Source organism: Medicago sativa, chromosome 3 (assembly GCF_051527215.1).
Source record: "Medicago sativa cultivar Bolivia chromosome 3, Bolivia_mono, whole genome shotgun sequence".
Taxonomy (NCBI): domain Eukaryota; kingdom Viridiplantae; phylum Streptophyta; class Magnoliopsida; order Fabales; family Fabaceae; genus Medicago; species Medicago sativa.
The window spans coordinates 64,485,571-64,504,496 of NC_140751.1; positions in this window are offsets into that span (position 1 = coordinate 64,485,571).

Consider the following 18,926-nt stretch of genomic DNA (forward strand, 5'->3'; position numbering starts at 1 on the left):
GCAAAATAAAACTTGATCATAAAAGAATGTCATAACCAAACTTCATAAAATGAGATTAAACATGCAAGTTATATACTCCACATAAAATTAAATATAACACAAACATTTTGATTTTAGTTATCATATAACTAATACATATATCATAAATTCATTGTGTTAAATTCAAGTTTATGTTTAAATATGTTCAATACTAAATTTCAATAAATAATGACATAGAAGAATAAACAATGAACCAAAATCATTAATATTTTCTATGACTTTCTTCCATGAACATATATCAACTTACAATAATTCAAAACATACCCAAATTATTTTAATATCATGATAAACAAGAAATTAACCATTACTTTTCATATTATCATGTACATATAATATCAACACAATATTAATGATAATAATTTCTTACACAAAGTAAATAATATCATTAAAGCAACCACTTGATATTTTGACAATTTATCTACACTACTTTCATAAATAAAATAGTGTTTAAACATTCTTAACATATTACTATACTCATCAAAATTCATATACTTGAACAATTTCTAAATCATGTATATATATGTCACCACATGTTAAATCTAACATATTCATATTTACTTAGATACTATACACATGCATTTAGAACACTAAATATTTCATAATAGATAATCACTTATATGCACATTATCTCATGTTCAAATTCACATCAAACAGATTTCAAACGATAAATTTCATACATATCAAAATTTATCATGCATATATTATCTACAACCACATGTAAATTTAACATAAAAACATCACATATGAAATATTTATCCATAAATTTCCACGACATATATTCATAAATGGAATTTGTTTACCGTTCACCGTAGTCATGGATGAAAATGTTAGCTTTCATCTCTCCCAAAAATTGCAGCCTTTAATCACAAGTAAATCATAAATCGAACTTGTTGCGTCTTCACGCATGTATCTGGTTTCCAATTTGTCCCACAAGTCTTTTGCAGAAGGGCTGCTCTGGTAGATATCGAATAGAGAGTCAGACATACCATTCAGGATATGTCCCAAGCAGATGTAATCATCGTTGTCCCATTTATGTCTGTCTCTTGTCTCAGCAACGGTTTCATCATCCTTCTCTTCAGGTCGTGCCATGTTCAGAACGTATGCCACTTTCAATGTTGTAAGAAGAAACTTCATCTTCTTCTGCCAGCGGATGAAATTTCCCCCATCAAACTTTTCCAACTTAACAAAGTCAGAAGTCATTTCTTTCAATGAAGCAGCCATAGAAATCGAACCTAAAGATTGTTGGAACTTGTGTTGGGGGTCTGCTGCAATAACTTGACCAAGAAGATGATGAAGATGAATACGATGAAGTGTGCACATAAATTCCAAAGATTGTTGTATATCTTGATTGTTGGGAAGAGGCTGCTGCACTTGAAACCTGAAAAGTTTAATAGTTATGCATGTAAACTCAAAGCGTATGGGGTTGCCATACTAACCTTTAGGTTCGATTCGCCCCCACCAATAACTGTATATTGGATGCAATAAGGAATGACCGGCGAATCCCCTTCAGGATACTATGAGTTCCTTGACGTGTATTGCACAACCACACCAAGCGTATCTCCTAACAGTATTTTACAGATTTATGGTTCCAGCAATTCACTCATGCATTAGAGAATTGATGGATGATTTAGAGTAAGAGAATGAGGGAGAATTATGTTGTTAATGCAACAAAATTCTGTCCAAAGTTGTGTGTTGTTGTTCTTTCTCTGTCAAACTAATGCCCAAATGTCAAGCATTTATAATGCATTATATGACCCTTCATATGAGAGAAAACACCCCTTTGATTTGAAACAATGTTATGGTTCATTAAACATCCATTTGTCAAAGGTTATAATCATATACACTTGAATCAATGCAAAGGTTCATTAAGCACCCTTTTGTCAAAGGTTATAATCATATACATTTGAATCAATGCAAATGTTCATTAAGCATCTCTTTGCGAAAAGTTCCAATGTATATGAATGATTCCCATGAAGAGTTACAACTTTTGATTTAAAGTGATTCCATTATTTTGGAAATCACCAACAATGAAAATACAATGGTTTAAGTTGATGATAAATTATTTCATAAACTAGTATTTTGGCGGTGGTAAAACACAACGTAGGAGCGTGATGGGTTGGCAATTCACGCAGTTGTGTAGATTTTACGTACTCATTGACTCTTCAATTTTAATATTCACATAATATATATTGTATATATGTACTTGTGTAATACACAATGTGTACATCTAATTTGAAGTTTCACATTAAAATTGCAAGTTCTAATACAGCTGTTAGCATTGGATACATGTTATATATAAAAAAAAAAAAAAAAATGAATTATAGTTAAGTTCATTTTGTTGCTAAAAAAAAAAAAAAAGTTCATTTTGTTTAAGTTAGTTGGAATCATTTTGTCAAAAAAAAAGAGAAGTGAATTGGAATCCTAACATGGACCGAGACCCCCAAGAGATAAGGGTTTGTACCAACGTGAATGTTTGTAGGTTATGGCTTTCACATCGAAACCACCTCTCTCTTTTTAATGCGTAAATACCTCTCTCTTTTTAATGCGTAAATTATTTATTCAAATTATGAGAACTAGCATGGCACAACAGGAAAACAAATTTTTTTTTGAAGAAAAAAGACTTGTAACAATATATTTCTATCCAAAGTAGCAAATCATAGCAACGAACCAATATTTTAATGGTGGTGAGACCAAAAAAATGAATATAAGTCTAACCTATGAATTGGTCAATATGATTGGAAAAAATTAATTTCGTAGAGTCGATATGATTATGTATTTTCGTTATAGTGATCTTATTATCATGTGATCACTTGAACTGTTTCTATTTCTATAATAATAATTTACGTGATTTTCCCCATAACTTGTAATTTTGTGTTTCTTTTGTTTCATTGTATCGGTTATGTTTTTTTAACCGCAAATAAAGATTGTTACAATTTTTCTAACAACCCAATATTTTTCTTTTAAAAAAAATAAAATCAAAGCAATATTTTGTTTACCTAGAATTAAGGCAACAAACTTTATCCAAATTGTAAACACAAAAAATAGTGTTCGTGGTTCACGCAAAAATTAGAGAGAACCTAAAAACTCCAATCGTGGATGATTTCTAGACATTAATTCCAACATATCCCAATAAACCAAATAGAATGGCTTGCTCTATATCACTGGTTGATTTTATTTAATAATCGTGGATAAGTTCTTAGAGGTTTTTGTGTAAGGGGTTTGATTTATTTTCTTTGTTGTAGTTGTTGTTAGGCCGGTTAACCGAGGTTGTTGTGCATGTAGTTGACTACTCAAAACAAATAACACTATGAAAGAAAGCAATTGAAGAGTTCATCACTCAAACTTGAAATTACTATCAAACTATTGTTAAGTAAATAATTTGAATCATAATCACTTATAAACCAACAAAGTCAAATAATCCATAAAATTAATCGACTTTGATTAGTTGTAACATGAAAGAATAAGAAAAAAACTTACAGGTTAATTATGAATTCTGATGCAGACGACTGAGAGAAGTTGAGAAAAACTAAACAATGCGTGAATAACTGTGAGAACCCTACTTATTAATAGTTAATATAGTGCTAACAAATCTTTTTTTAAAATATTTTGAGTCCTAATCTTTTTTAGAGGATTTAAAGTCCAATCTTTAACATTATTTTTTGCTCACGTTTGTCGCTAATCTTTTTTTTTAGAGGATTTAAAGTTCAATCTTTAACATTATTTTTTGCTCACGTTTGTTACTAATCTTTTTTTAGAGGATTTAAAGTCCAATCTTTGACATTATTTTTTGCTCATGTTTATTACTAATCATTTTTTAGAGAATTTAAAGTCCAATCTTTAACATTATTTTTTGCTCACGTTTGTTACATTTGTTTTAATATTTAAATTTATTCTTATTTATTTGTTACATGTGTTATTTGTATTGAAAATTAAGGGTAATTTTGAAAAGAAAAATCCAACCCAAAAGTGCCGAAAGAGGTAGTTTTCTTTATATATAGTATTTTTTTTGGTGAATTGAAAATAAATCATTCTTTATATATAGTATAGATAAATTTATATATTTTTGTATAAATATTTTTTAGAAACAACTTTGACCCCACTTATTAAAATTTTTGGATCCGCCCCAGGTGAAAGTGCAGGACCAATCACATATTTAAGCCAAAAATTAACTACACTTTGCGACTTCGCCTGATAATGAAGATTGAGGGGGTGTGATTCGTAAATCTCTTCAATTTCTCTAAGCTCAAGAAATTTCTGTAACAATCCAATGCATTGGACTAAACATGAAGTTTGTGATTAACCATTTTTCTTCTCATTTCCAGGCTTCCGGGGTGAACCGCCCTAGTATGGAGGGTTTGCAGTTTAATTCTTTAAATACTCATGAAGGTTTAGATTTAATTAAACCGTTTTCGTTGGAAGAAGTTAAGTCGGCAGTTTGGGACTGTGAAAGTTTTAAGAGTCCTGGTTCGGATGGTATTTCATTTGGGTTTATAAAACAATTTTGGGATTTGTTGAAGAATGATGTGATGCGTTTTTTGGTGGAGTTTCATCGGAATGGAAATTTGACTAGAGGTATTAATAGTACGTTCGTGGCTCTTATCCCCAAAGTTGATAGCCCTCAACGCCTTAATGATTTTAGGCCTATCTCGATGGTGGGGAGCATGTATAAAATTTTGGCAAAGATTCTAGCTAACAGACTACGTTCGGTGATTGGTTCTGTTGTTTCTAATGCTCAGTCGGCCTTTATCAAAGGTCGCCAGATTCTTGATGGTGTTTTGGTGGCGAACGAGGTTGTTGATGACGCTCGGAAACGTAAAAAGGATTTGTTACTGTTCAAGGTTGATTTTGAGAAAGCCTATGACTCCATTGATTGGAAGTACTTGGAGGAAGTGATGGTGAAGATGGGGTTTCCAACGCTTTGGCGGAAGTGGATCAAAGAATGTGTGGGAACGGCCACAGCGTCAGTGTTAGTTAATGGGTCACCAACTGATGAGTTCCCTTTCTGGAGGGGTCTGAGACAAGGGGATCCCCTCTCACCTTTCTTGTTTCTCTTGGCGGCAGAAGGGTTTAATGTATTGATGGAGGCCTTTGTAGCGAACAACATGTTTTGTGGTTTCAAGGTCGGTACCCATGCTCCGGTGGTTGTGTCGCACCTTCAGTTTGTGGATGACACCTTAATTCTTTGTGAAAAATCTTGGGCGAATATTAGAACGATGCGTGCCATCTTGCTGCTTTTTGAAGAATTATCTGGTCTTAAAGTGAATTTTTCTAAAAGTCTTCTGGTAGGGATAAATGTTCATGGTTCTTGGTTGTCAGAAGCGGCATCAGTGTTGAATTGCAAGGTTGGCTCCATTCCTTTTTTGTATCTTGGGTTGCCTATTGGTGGAAATGCAAATCAGTTGGTTTTTTGGGAGCCTCTCATTAATCGCTTGAACTCTAGACTGTCGGGTTGGAAATCGAAACACTTGTCTTTGGGTGGTCGTTTGGTTTTACTGAAGTCTGTCCTCTCGTCCCTGCCTGTTTATGCTCTTTCTTTTTTCAAAGCTCCGTCAGGTATTGTTTCCTCTATTGAATCTATTTTAAATAATTTTTTTTGGGGGGGGAGTGTAGACCACAGGAAAATTATTTGGGTTGATTGGAAATCTATTTGTCGGAGTCCGGAGGTTGGAGGTTTGGGGGTAAGGAGAATAAAAGAATTTAATTTAGCGTTACTTGGGAAGTGGTGTTGGAGGGTGTTGTTGGATCGGGATAGTTTGTGGTTTAGGGTGTTGGCGGCTAGAAATGGGTTAGAGGACGGCCATTTGTGTAGTGGGGGACGTGAGGGGTCAGATTGGTGGTGGAAAATTTCGGTTCTGCGTTCGGAGGGTTGGTTTGTTAGTAATGTTAGTCGTACATTAGGTGATGGTACTGATACGCGGTTTTGGACGGATGTGTGGGCGGGTGAGTTGTCTTTACGAGATAGATTTCGTAGGTTGTTTGACTTGTCCTTGCTAAAAGGGGAGACGGTAGCAGCCATGAGAGCTTTAGGTTGGGAGGAAGACGGTGAGGCGTGGAGGTGGAGACGTAGGTTGTTTGCGTGGGAGGAGGAGCTGTTAGGGGATCTTAGGCTTTTCCTTCAAAATGTCTCTCTGCAGGTTAACAAAAAGGATATGTGGAGGTGGAAGGCGGATTCTTCTTCTACCTATTCAGTTCGTAGTGCATATTCTGTTCTTATGAATCAAGATTTTGTTGTTGATGCGGTGGCATCTCCTATCTGGCATAAAGACATCCCTTTGAAGGTAGTGCTCTTTGTGTGGCGCTTGTTTCGTGATCGGCTTCCTACAAGGAGTAATCTTTTTCGACGCAATGTTGTAGATTTTGATGCTCGAAGTTGTATCAGTGATTGTGGTCTTATTGAAACATCGACCCATTTATTTTTTCATTGTACTTTCTTTGCTTCGGTTTGGAATGTCATTCTTCAATGGCTTGGTATTACTTCGGCACTTGGTCAGGAGGTATCTATGCATTTTACTCAATTCAGGTCCTTAGGTGGGTTTTCTCGCTCGCGTCAGTCTATTTTACAGGTTATTTGGTGCGCGACTGTGTGGGAAATTTGGAAGGAAAGGAACAACAGAATTTTTAATGCAAAATATAGTTCTATTATTCAGGTGGTGGACAGGATTAAATTGCTATCTTACAAGTGGTTGAAGGTGAAGTATGCTACTCTTCCTTTTAACTATCATGGGTGGTGGCTTAGTCCGTTCACGTTATTAGGAATAGGTTAATCTTTGTTGTTTCTTTTGGTGTTTTTGGGTGATAGCTTTACCTTGTAAATATTGTTGTACTCCCTCCGTCTCATAATAATTGTCTCTTTACCCATTTTTCTTTTTCTCAAAATAATTGTCACTTTTAGAATACCAATGCAACATTTATTATTTTTTTCCATTATTATACCCTTATTTATTGAATTTCATCCAACTTAACTACTCCACTAACTACAATTAATAAGGGTGTTTTAGTAAATGATACTAATTTTACCATCAAAATCAACACAATTAATCATTTCCTTAATAATCGTGCATAAACCTTAAACAACTATTATTTAGAGACGGAGGGAGTAATACTTTTGGACTTTGGTGTTTCTCCCTAGAGAAATGATATTTTGACAACCACTTTTTGACAACTTTTGGACAACTTTCTCTCTCATACTCACATGATGTTGTCATCCTCTCTCTTCCTTTTTCTCTCTCCATTGTTTTTGACCAATAAGAAGTGAGAAAAACAAAGTTGTCATCAAATGGATGTCAAAATATCATTACTCTTCTCCCTAAGCACACCTAGTGCTAGGAAGGCCATTGTTGTGTTAATATATTCCATTTTAGTCTCTTCAAAAAAAAAATTGTGATTATGTAAATGTAATGTCCGAGACAGTTATTGTACAAAAAATATGATAAAGGGGACTTGTCAGCTAGAATGTATAAGTTTTTTCCCTTAAATGTCAATCTCATATTCAATTATTTTTTTTCAATTTACTATCATGTTTTTTTTGACAAGCAATTTACTATCAGTTGTCTACAAATAAATTACCTTACTTAAATTTAAAATAAATCTTTATAAGATACAAGGGTGATTTATTTAGAAATTTTGGTATCGGGCTTCCACCATGTCTCAACTTTTGTAAGATGCAACGGTGGAAAAGTAAATTTGGCGTTACCTTATCAACTTCTGCGTGATTGCCTCTGCTCAAGACCGTTTGAGGGTCTGCTGGCGGTCGTTTGGGCATGTCATTGCCAGTGTTTGTGCTTTTATGGTACATTGCCAGTATGGTATATGGACTTCACTACATCAACATATACAACGTACATGATCACGAAAATTTATTGGCATAACATGTATGGTCTTACTTTTGTAAAAAAAAAAAAAGGTATGGTCTTTACTTACATCATGGAAAAAGCCAACTAAATTTATTTGGTTTGGAAAATTAATTTCTCCTCCGTTAATTTTCTTTGAAAATTTAGTAGATAAAAATAACACACGGAAACCCAATTCATTTTTGAAATATTATAATTTTCTTTCCTTTTTATATTTAACAATTTATCTATATCTATATTATATATAAGAAAACTACCCCTTTCAGCACACATTTGGGTTGGACTTTTCTTTCCAAAAATACCCTTAATTTTAAATTTTAATTTTAAATATAAAAAAAACATGTAACAAATATTAACAATAAATTTAATTTAAGGAGAAAACTTACACACAGTTCCTTATGAACTGTTCTTACTATTAGCCAATTATAAAATAATATGTAGCTAGATTACTAATCCATGCCACTATTCGAGCCCATTAACCCTCTTTTACCTCCGTAACCATAGATCAAACTCACAAAAAACTAACACAAAACAAAAACTCGTGTTACTTTTTTATCAACCGCTTTTATGTTGTACATATGTGTTTCCCTCAAAAAAAAAATGTTGTACATCTATGTTGTTCCTCTCAATATAATTGACAAGTATTTTCATATCCCTTACACAAAAAACGGTATTTCCATATTATTTTATTATTTTATTTTATTAATATTATTATTTTATATTATTAATATAGGTTACTCTTCCTTAGCCTTTGATCAATTGTAACAAACGTGAGCAAAAAATAATGGTAAAGATTGAACTTTAAATCCTCTAAAAAAATATCAGTAACGAATGTGAGCAAAAAATAATGTTAAAGATTCGAATTTAAATCCTCTAAAAAAAAGATTAGTAACAAACATGAGAAAAAAATATTGTTAAAGACTGGATAAAAAAAATATTAGTAACAAACGTGAGCAAAAAAATATGTTAAAGATTGGACTTTAAATCATCTAAAAAAATATTAGGACTCAAAATATTTTAGAAAAAAATTTGTTAGCACTATATTAAACATTAAATATTAATAAGTAGGGGTCTCACAGTTCATAGTTCATTCCCGCATTGTTTAGTTTTTTTGAACCTCTCTCAACCATGCATTACAATTTAGAATTAATCTGTAAGTTTTTTTCTTTTTCTTTCATGTTATAACTAATAAAAGTCGATTAATTTTATACATTATTTGACTTTGCTAGTTTATAAGTGATTATGATTCAAATTGTTTACGATTAATTTTAAGGATTATTTGACTTTGCTGATTTATAATTGCTTATACAAACTATGATAGTATGACATTTTTTATATAAAGAGAACCGTGGTTTTTTTAATTAATATTAGAATAAACAATAAAAGATCAATATTTTATCTTCATTTTATATGCTGACAAACTAAAACATGTTGAACTCATAAATAATTTTATTATATGTCTTGACAATATTTTGTTTATAAATTAATATTTTAAAATTTAATCAAAATTATACAAACAAGCATAATAAAATAATCACAAGCGTTAGCACAGTGGAAAGAGCGGATAGTGCCCGTCTTTCCACTAGTTATTCATAAAAATTGTTTTTAAACTCGATTATATCATTCAATATTATTTAAATTTTACTATCCATTAAAGTCATTTCTTAAAAACAGAGTGCAACTCGTCAACTCGTGCGTCTGTGCATCAGTGCACTACTAGTTATCAAATTTTATAGTTTTTATATTATTAAATTAAGTTCATTAAACTATAGTGAAAAAAAGATTAGAAGAATACACAAATATACTAGTAAAAAAAAAAAGAATACACAAATATAACAATACTAGTAAAAAAAAAAAGAATACACAAATATAACATATTTTTTAAATAACAATATTAGTATAGTGTGAAATAATCCTCGTTGGTAGAGATAATGTATATCATATATAGGGGTCGGGGTTCGAACCCCGAACACCTCACTTCTCTACATTTAAAATGTGTGAAATTTAGACTACTTGACCATTTTTTTAAAGGAATGATTTGATTTTAATTTCGTATGATCAATTATGAATGACGTGACATTTTTGAACCAATAGAAGTCGAGTTTATTTGGCTTGAACCTGATTATGGAATAAAACAACTAAATTTACTGGCTTTGAAAATTATTTTCTCTTCAATTCATTTTCTTTGAAAATTTAGTATACAATATTTTTTGTGTTAACACTTCATTTTGGTCAAAAGGTAAATAAAACATAGTATAAAATTGGGCGTCGTCTCCTGTGCGAGATCGGCATGGGTCTCATATGCATGCGAGATGATTTTTTTTTGTTATGTTACCTTCAGCTGTTCGTCCAGGCCTTATGTTTTACCTTTTTATAGTGGGTAATCTTTATTATTGAAATTAAAGAAATTATTATTGTAAATATATGTTACTACCATAATTATGGAGGCAATTTGGATATTTCAGTTTAATTAAAATAGCCATATCCAGTTTGTTGTGTGATTAAGGCGATACACCCATCTTGCAATCCCAATTTTATTCATATTACAATGTGAAGCCAATGGTATTTAGAATAAACGTAAATTATAAAATATTTTTTTCGGTCATATTTATAAAAGACATTTTGGTCAACAAAAATGAATGTGTTTGGTCGATTTTTTAACCATATACATTAACTTTTGTTGACCAAAATTTCTATAATAAATTGGACCGAACAGAGTAACTATATAGTCTTGTCAATTATAATTAAATTTTTATTTAATAAATGTAAAACTATTTTTATTTAGGGTTAAATATGTAAATGATCCCTTTAAATATACCAACATTTGATTTTAGACCGCCTAAAATATTTCTTAGCTTTTGATCCCGCCTAAATTTTCCTTGCATGAAATTAGTCCTTATAGAATATTTTACAAAAAAAAAAATAGAATATTTAAACAAAAATTAATTAAATATGAGTTCTTATGTTTTCGGTGCTTAAAAAATTTATATTAAAATCATGATTTGTTAATAAAATTTACTTTATTTTGGGAAAATCCTATTCATAATTTTCTACACATTTTCGGAAAAAATTATTAAAAAATATTAAGGTTATACACGAGTTGACTAAAAAGTATGGACTAATGTCATAGATAGTAGGTTATACAAAGATTCTCATATTTAGTACGTAAGTCAGTCTTTGTAAGATACTCATCTCTAATAAGTCAGTCTTACAAATATTCTCGAGTCATTGAATAGTCAGTCTTTGTAAGATTATCTTCTTTAGTAAGTCAGTCTTACAAAGATTCTCATATTTAATAAGTCAGTCTTTGTAAGATTCTCAAGTCATTGAATAATCAATCTTTGTAAGATTCTCATATTTAGTATGTCAGCCTTTTTAAGATTCTCAAGTCATTGAATAATCATTCTTTGTAAAATTCTCATCTCTCGTATGTCAGTTTTACAAATATTCTCAAGTCATTGAATAATCAGTATTTGAAAGATTCTCATTTTTAGTAACTTAATCTTACAGAGATTCTCATGGAAAATGGATGCATACCATTTTGTTTTTTTAATCGAATTTTTGTGTCTTTTACAATAATAGCAAAACTTTTAATATTCTTTTAATCTTATTGAATTTCAATAATCTAACTACCACCCTTTAAAAAAATAATCTAACTACCATACTAAATATACTTCATCCAGTCATTTTGATAAAAAATAAATTGGTTAATAGTTTGGACATATAAATTAACTTTTGTTACCCATTGTTTATTACAAAAAGGATAGGAGGAAGTAATTTATAAGGATGTTTAAGTAAATGAAATACATTTTACCATTAAAATCAATATTTCCAATCATTTCTCTAATACGCATGTAATATTTTAAATAAGACATTTTAATTTGAGAATTTTAAAAAATGGTTATATATGTTTTTAGTCCCTACAAGATCATGAGTTTTTGGGTTAAAATTTTAATGGTAACTTCAGTCATCGAAAATATTATAGTTTCTAAAAATAGTCCTTATTTTGAAATTATTTTACAAAAAATGGATATTTTCAGTCCTCCAAAATAATCCCTATAAAATGCAAAGATAAAAAATTCATGTATTATTTAAATATTCTTAGTTTAATTCAGGGATAGATTCTAAATAAACAAAAAATATAAATCTGATTCTAGAAAAGTATTTAGTCTTCTGGGTGTATGTTAGTACCAAATAACACTAAATTTCCTTTATGAGTTTTTATTTTGTAAAAACTTCCATGAAAACCATCAGTTAGATTCATACATTGGTTGTATCAAACCAAAAATAACCATTTTAACTCTAGTGATAAAACCACGATGGTGGTCAAACTTTTCAAATATGCAATTTTATTTATTAAGACAAAAGAATGGATGAAAAAAAAATTCTTTAATCCTTAATAAGGAGGTTATGGTTGAATATGAACATTGCTTGCTGGGATTTTTACTAAACATGGAACGTATTAGGTTGCTGGGAATTTTTTTTCGATTTTTCAACAATGACAAAAACACCCTTTTTGAAAATTGAATTCAAAATCAATTGCTTTTATTAAATCTATATATATGTGTGTGTGTGTGTGTGTCACTTAACTTAACTTACTAATCTCAACCATTGAAAATATTCAACTTGCACCCAATGGATCACATCCATTTTACAACAAAATAAAAATAAAAATCAAGTCATGCACCGTTAGGAGACCCCATGAAGGTCATGCACCGTAGCCATTGCCATAAAATTGTTCAATTTAAGAATTGAATCTGATTATCACGAACAATTCTTCATTATTGAAACATTTTAATCATTTGAGCCATATCACTTGGTTAATTTACAAAAATATTAAGTAGATGTCCACTTTTTGAAAATGATAATGGTAAATATTGGATAGTTGAATAAAATTTGTTAATATTTTAAGGAAAATATTAAAGAATTTCCTTATTACACTGATTAGTAGCCTTAAATAGTTTTTCTTAGTCCTTGTGAACTTAGCTCAGTTGGTAGGAACAATGCATAAAATATTAAAATATGCAAGGTTCGGGGTTCGAACCCCGGCCACTCGTCAGACGACAAAAAAAAATAGTTTTTCTTAAATTTTATATAATTAATGCATTACAAGTTGAAGTTTTTGATTTTTTTTTAATAAATAATTTCATCATTAGACCGACCACTCGTCAGACTCATGTTTTAATTCCTATTTATATTTAACCATTTTTTTTTATTATCTAAAATAAAAAAGTAGAGTTGGGAGAATGAGTTATGAGAAAGGGTTATTAGGTAATTTGGTGGGATAAAATATAGTACACTTGCATGGCGTGTTGGGATTGCCATGGACTCTTTACCCATTGTGGTATTGCCGTTTCTGGTGTAATGCACACTTACATTACATCCTTCAAATACTGATTTTGCTGTGCTAATGTAGTACCAAGGTGGAAAACCATAATCACAATCAGTCTCCTTTTTCAGGTCCTCTCTCTCTCTCTCTCCCTCTCCCTCTTTCTCAATGTAGTTTCATAGCTGAAGATTTGTCTTTCAAGTTTCAGAATATTAATTATACAGATTTTATGTTTGCCAATATATAGCAAAGACTATTCATTCACTGAAAAGTGTAGATTATGGATAGTGCATTTGGGGGCATTTGTAGCATAACAGCTGCGGTACGTAATAACTATTTTCCGAAATCGGTAATGGCATGGTGTATGCACGTCTCGCTCACAAAAATCTTTTATAGTAATTGTTGTTGTCTTATTCGTTTCAAGTGTGCCAATGCCACAATGAAAAAACTTGTACAAACTCTTTCTTTATTTCCAACTCATTTCAAATGCACATTTACACTCACTCCTTGTCCTCTCCAACCATCACACATTTCTTTCTCTCTTAAAAACTATTCATTTATTTATTTATAAAATAAATGTAGATAGGATTTAAAGGAGTAAATTTGGATGATGAAAAGTGTTTAGTGTCTTTGCAGCATAATAATTTACTCACTCAAGTCGTGGTTTAGTGTGGTGTATGTACGTACCTTTCACACAACAAAAAGTTTGTTACAATAAAAATTGTCTTATTCGATCGCTTCACACTCCAAACGCACCACTCTCTCTTTTTTTCCTCTCTCTCTCTCTCTCTCAAATATTTGAAATATATTTACAACTTCGTCGTAGTAAAACCTTTAAACGTTCACTGCAAGGTGCTCTCTCTCTCTCTCTCTCTCTCTCTCTTTCTCTCTCTCTCTCTCTCTCTCTCTCTCTCTCTCTCTTCTCTCTCTCTCTCTCTCTCTCTCTCTCTCTCTCTCTGTGTGTTTTGTTAGCGTTTTGGAAGTTCAAAGTTGTATCCCAGTTTGCTTGTTTGGGCAGTGGTATGGGACTATGGGTTGCTTGATTTTTTTTTTTCCCTTTCCTTATGTTTTCTGTTGTAAATAAAGAAACTCAATGTTAAATATTTGATGTGAATATGTGAGACCTATAACTAGCTATAACTTGGAGGAAGAGTAGCAAAAAGCATTGTCTGATATGCAATCTTAAATAACATTCAATCTTTCATAGTATTACACAGATTTGTTTTTTCTTTGCAATATATTTTTCATTTACTTTGCATATTCGTAGGTAATTGTTTTTAATGAAGTTTTTTTTCCTTTTAGTTTTGTAGAATGAATTGGAATAGTTTAGCCGCGGCAAGAGCCCGACTAAATCTATCATTGTTAAAGAATAAGCTAACAGAAGATGTGCAAATTCTGACATGCCAATCCTCAGTTCCGGAAAAACTTTGTCACGTCTACCTAATGCCAGTGTTACACGGGGAGGAGGCATGTTTTTTTTTTTTTTTTTATTGTGTTACCAATTAAGATTTTTATTGTTTCCCTTTTCTTTATATTTCTTTTTGTTTTTATTAATAAGTTTACTTGCACTTCAGCATTCTATTCATGCTGTCAAACGCCTCACGGAGAAGGTTATGCCAGACGTCTTGTTTTTGGAACTAGACCAACTCCGCAAGTCTAACTTAACTGATGTAATTTTTTTTATTGTTTATTTACCAAAAACAAATTATTTATGTATGCATATACACACACATACATGGACATACATACATACTCATTTAATATTTTTTTTTTTTAAGATAAAATGTGAGTTTGGGGCCGCAAATTTATTGACAAAAAGCCCAAAGTATCGATCAAGAAAATACACAAAAGTTGTGATGGGAGACATGGAAGTAATTGTAAGTAAATTTCTAACATTTAATTATATAAATGTTTTCTTATATATAATATTGTTTTATTTAAAAAAATTATATTATCACAGGAAATGATGTTGTCTCAAACCAAGGGTTATGCTCACCAATACAGTAGATCATCAACTAGGGGACAGGTATTTTCTATTTTTATCTTTGTTATTGAAAAATACAATGTCTTTCCAACGCTCACTCACTCACACCGTTAGAGCTGCATTGGATATTTGGCTCCTAATGATATGAAACACAACTCTCACCAACGATGGACCCAGACTTTTGATAACCGATGCTTCATTTACTTCTGCTTCATTCTTGACCTTTTTGATTATTTTTCTGATTTATGATTGTAATTGAATTTTGAACTCAATTATATAACCTTTCTATTTGGCTAAAAAAAACTAGAATTCGATGTGTAGATTTTGGAAAAGCTTAGTGAATTATTAAGTATGTCTTAGGGGAATCTTGTTCACATAAGCACTTGTGAGACTTTTTAGGGAAGTTTATGAAAACGGCATATGACATGTTCATAAGTTGTTTTCAGCTTAATTTCATTAGTTCTCTTAGATAGCATATGAAAACAACCTATAGCTTATACATAACCTGTAAAATTGTAATATCCTTAAAAAAAATAGTAGTCATAATAATAAAAATAAATAAATTGCTAATTTAGGAGAAGCAAAACAAATCTTTTTCATTCATTACGAGATCATTTATTTCTTTCTTCTTTCTTTTGAATATATTGCTTTCTATTGTTTTACGATGATGAAAAATTAATCAAGTTTTAACCACTTAGCATCAACTTAAGAAAATGGGATTTCCATCCTCTCAATTCATTTAGAAAATGGTTCGATTAAAAAACTTAGGAATTTTATGGGCCAAGTAAATCACATTTAATTTGAAATTCCAATGTTAGCAATTTAATTTTATTTTGGTCTTGTTTCAACTTCTTAAAGTGATTTTTTTTTAGGGAACTCCATAATTAAAGTGATTACAATTCATAAGACTTTGTGTTCCAGGGATATGTTTTAGACATTTAGCAACCATCCAAATACCTAGTTGTTGTTGTTCTTCATCATCATTGAGACATTGATGCAAGACAAGTTGAGAGAAAGAGATAGTAATGTAAATGTGTGATCTGATAATAAATAAAAAAGATTTGTTTTGCCTCTCCAAAAAAAGGAAATAGAGAGCATATACACCAAGTAATTTCTGGCCTTAGATTGAATTACAATAGATGGTTAAGATTTGGTGTCAAAATTTAGTTTGACACTATGATGTCATTTGATCATATCCCATATATATATATATATATATATATAGAGTTAGGATCCGTTAACACCTGGTGTCAACGAATTCGTTGACACCAAATCTTAACCGTTGATTTTTTTGATCGGAAGGCTTATATTTGTTCATTTAGAATATCATGTGAATCACCCTCACTGGATTATCCTTAGGTCTTTCTCAAGACGAGATCTCAGAATTTTTGTTCTTCTATTCTACCCCTTCTTCTCTAATACGATACCATCCGACCTAAAATTCATGGTTCACATTATGTAATATAAATTCAATCTAATCTTGTTGTGGTGCCAAGTTCCAATTTTGTATTCTCTAAGCGTAGAAAAACTGCAATGCAATGAAAGAAAATAAGATGCAATTACAAGAGAAGGGAAACCGTCGAAAGTGTGCCGGAAACCGCGAAATTGAATGAACAGAGAAGGGAACCGTGAAATTGAATTAACATAGAATTGTGAAATTAACGTGAAATTGAACAGAGATGCAATCTTCTGGACAGCTTGTAGATTAATTATCCCCACACACTCTTTGATACAATTCTTGTATGAATCTCCTTCCCCTCTTGGTTAATTTCTTGTATGGATTGCAGTAAAATTAAAACAATTTATTCCAAGTTTATGATAAAGATCCTAATTGAAGATGACGATAGTGATATAAGAGTAATTTGGATTGGATGAGTTTGCTGGAATTTTATATGTTTAACCATAGATCCATGATTGAATATTTTGCTGCCGATTCTCATATAGAAGAAACTATGTTGTGATTGCTGATTGAGATCGGTGGGGGGTAGAATACACATCCCTTCCTTCTTGGCAGAATTAAAACGAGTGGGAATCAAGTGACGACAGACCAGACAAGTAAATTTAACAAACAATTATGGACCTTTGGATTAAAAAAATAGACGGTTTAGATTTGGTGTTAACGAATCCTTTGACACCTGGTGTCAACGGATCCTGACTCATATATATATATATATATATATATATATATATATATATATATATATATATATATATATATATATATATAGGGGTTTGCTAGGATACACCCACTAGTTTTTATTAAGGTGTGTTTTAGCAAAGATATAACTAAAAAGTTGTTAAATACACCTTAAGGTGAATGTTGCTAAAACACGCCTTCTAAAAAATAAGTGGGTGTATGTTAGCAACTCCTATAGGCATTTGCTAGGATACACCCACTTATTTTTTAGAAGGTGTGTTTTAGCAAGTTATAACTAAAAAGTAGTTAAACACACCTTAAGGTGTAGCTTGCTAAAACACTCCCACATAAAAACTAGTGGGTGTGTTCTAGCAAATCCCATATATATATATATATATATATATGAGGGCATATCAAGTGAGAGGACTTTTTAAATGAGAGGATGGGAGGAGTAAATAATAGCCCTTGGATCTAAATCAATGATTGTAATTGAGTTTTCTAACTGCACCTCATAATATAATTTCTCGCTCACTCACTCACCTGTTCCCAATTAATGGTATTTTTTTTTGTACGAATCTAATGCAAACATGAAGAACCCTAAATTAATAAATTGGGATGTAAGGATTGTGTTCCATCATGGACAATCAACAAGCAACTAACGGAACTTTTTGCTAATCTTTCATTCAATGGTTTGTGGTTTTACTTATCCCATGGTCAAGTCTTGAATTACAGGAGTCTTCTCTGTTGAAAGGAATTTAACAATAATTGAAGGATTCTATCAATTTTTCATCGATTTTTCTTTTTAATCATTTCGTTTTACATGATTGTGAGTTAATTTGTGTTTGTAGCACTGGATCAATTTCTGGTTTTTTTTTTTTATTTAATCTAAATCTGGGTATTAAGAGCAGTGGATTCAATCAATTTTTGGTTTTTTTATAAATAATCAATTCAATAAATTTCAGATTTTAGTTTTTACACCTCAAGCTTCAATATACTTCAATTCCTTTGGAAAAAAAATCTGCATATTAACAAACAAACAAAAAGTGAAAGTGAAGAAGATGTAGGGGTAGGTAGGCAGTCTCTGAGCGGGAAGAGTGAAGGAGAAGAGGCACGCGCGTGTGTTTACAAAACAGGTTGCGGTGCAATTTCAAGTTAGATTTAATAAGAAAGAAATTATATTATGAGGTGCAGTTAGAAAACTTAAACTCAATTACAATCATTGATTTAGATCCAAGGGTTATTATTTACTCCTCTCATCCTCTCATTTAAAAAGTCCTCTCACTTGATATGCCCTATATATATATATATATATATATATATATATATATATATATATTGAGAACCTTTAAAGTGTGATTATAAATATTTTTTTTCTGCATTGTAATTAGATGAAGTTAATTGACATTGGGGGAAAATAATGGGGATTCATTTCTCTTTCAACTGTTATAGGAGGAAGCCAAAAAGATAATTATATTGCTAAATAAACTATGAAATATGGATATAATAATAGTATGGAGATAAAAGGACCACCTAGAAGCTATGAAGCCCAGATACGGATACAGGTACGGGTACGATACGATACGGGTA